We start from the raw sequence: 2,656 nt of genomic DNA, 5'->3' as shown, positions 1-2,656 counted from the left end.
GAAACCAGATGAATGTTTATTTTCGTAGTACTTTCTTCTTCAATGAAATGGCATCAAATTGTGGTATAGTTTTAGCTTTCTTTTTGCATAACAGTAATTAAATTTTTTGGCATATTTCAGAGTACTAAGTTCAAAAATACTTGGGTTTTGTATCTTCAGATTACATCTGGATAAATTACAGTAATTTAAAATTCATAGCACGAAGATGACTTTCAGTCCATGTGGGTGTATATTTTTGAAATTAATGGAAGCAATACATATAAACTTTGTTTACACAGATCCAAAATATATATTTTGGGAAATATTTCCTTTTTTGTTTAAACACAGCTGTAAAGTGGATGCCTTATTACTGATGTATAGCGTTTTGCAGATTGATTACTTGCTCTAAAACTCTTCTATGTTGACATTTTTTTACTGTATCTGAAAGACTGACAATAGCAGAGAGTAGCAATATTTTTTTCTGTATAACAGTATTCTGATAGGAGGGGGAGGTTTTATTTAAAAAAATGAAAAAACTCCAAACAAAACCACCAAAAACCCCAATATATCGCCTGTGATATCAGCATTAATGAGTTCTTAGAATCATACTGAAGCTGTGCACTGCAGTTTATTTTAAAGCTTGTGCTTTAGCAATGAAATGCAAGTTTGCTATCGGACAGTAAGTTTGTTTGCTGTGTTGAGAATTCAAACAGAACCTGGAGCGCTCATTTTAGCAAAGACACTTTTGCAATACTCTTCTACTTAAAGCTGTCACCTTAAAATTTATTGGCATCATAACCAATGTGAATTTTTTGATGTTTTCATTTTTTTTAAGCTGGGTGAAATTTCTTGTACATAACAAAGTAGGTGGGCATACAAGTGATTCATGCCCTTTTGAAACATCAAATGGTTTAAAAAAACCTTTTATCTTTCATTTTAAACTAACAAGGTGTTTTAAAAGTGCCTGTTTAGATGCTATAATCCAGTTATGATAGCATACTGATTCTTCTAAAACATGAGAGAAGGCAAAATTTTTATGTGACGTCAACCACAGACCTCAGTTAACAATTCTCTTAAAATTCTTGTTAGGCTGAAATCTGATGTACTTTATTTCATCTTAATACAGCACATTTTTCATTCGTGATCAGAATAAATGTGTATGAAATGAGTTAGGACACTAGAAGTGAAAACATTTTGAAGAGTCCAGCTTTTTCTTGACAGTTTTGAAGTTTGGTGTCAGGAAGTTGCATGCGTATAGTTTTTGTTACCTTAAAATTTAAAAGCAACTTTGATATAATGATCACCTTTTCAGATTTGCCAGTTGTTTTCATAATGCGGATTTAATGACTGTAAGAGTTTCTTAAATTTCAAATCCAGTTACTATTGTTACGCCTTGGATTGTTTTGGATATAGGATAGGTTATTTTGCATTTGTATATTCTAATGAAGAGGTACTTTTCAGAGCTCTGAAGTATTTTTCAAGACACTTATATTCCAGGATGCCTTGATGTTTTCCTTCACAGTGGATGAGATCCTATGGGACACTATTTAAAACCTCTACTCAGGGGTTTAAATGGTATGGGGGTTTGTATAGGCCCTCTGACCTACAATATACACCAATAAATGTTGCTTTTAATAATACTCAAACAGTAAGAAGTCCCTTAATTTATCGGTTTCATGAAATTAAAAAATTTAAGTAATAAAAATTAATTTGAGATGTATGCCTTTTGAATAAATATGAAACTTTCTCTGGAAGAACATCTGATTTCTTTCTCTGTGTACTATGTAGGAAATAAACATACTGATTTATGGCATGGGATGTCACACATATTGAAGCTTCATTAAGGAGTTAACACGAAACACAGATATTACTACGACTTGTAAATGAGATTTCATAAACTATTTCACATACATTTTAAACCAAAGAAAAATAACAACAAAGGTCATAAACACGAACTACTTGTCTTCATATTACCTCTTCTTGGTTTGCATGTGTATTGACTAAAACTTAACAGCAGTAATGCCAAAATTAGAATTTTTTTTTAACTTGGACATCCAGCTGACAGGGATATTTGCAGAAATTTTCTGATGCCCTACCTTGAAGAGGTACTGGCAGGGGAAGTTTCCAGATTTCTGAAACCAGTAATGCTTCAGGCAGAACATTTGAACAAAGGAACTGTTGGGAACTCTCAGATCAAGTACCTCAGGACATTATTGTTGTTGTGTATTATTATACAAATGTAGAGCTCTTCATGGTTTTAAAAATTTCCACAAATTGTGTCTTGAAGCAAAACACTTCTGCTGAAGTTTGGAAGATCTAGATGTCTTTTTGGGAAAAAATATGTCAATAACGCTTCATTATCACTTATATTATCAGGCTCTTGCAGGAGGTTTATTAGATTCTAGCAAAAATGATGTTTTATGTAGAATTTTAATAACTGTCTAGTCATTACTTGCCATTATCTGTTTATTTAAGTTGGGTATACTTACAGTCAGGCTCCAGTGTAGAGTAAATTTTTATCCTAGGTGATTTGAAGGTGTTAAATTAGCTACCTTACCAGCAATTAACTACCCATGCCCACATCTTTCTTTGCCAGTCTAACACCTCTGTTGTCAATTGTGTGATTTAAAAGCAGAGATGCTGCTGTAAGGGAGAACCCACCTCACTTGGGAAGGCT

Source organism: Nestor notabilis, unplaced genomic scaffold, assembly GCF_000696875.1.
Source record: "Nestor notabilis isolate BGI_N333 unplaced genomic scaffold, ASM69687v1 scaffold7653, whole genome shotgun sequence".
Classification (NCBI taxonomy): Eukaryota; Metazoa; Chordata; class Aves; order Psittaciformes; family Psittacidae; genus Nestor; species Nestor notabilis.
Note: the sequence above shows the minus strand (reverse complement) of the source record.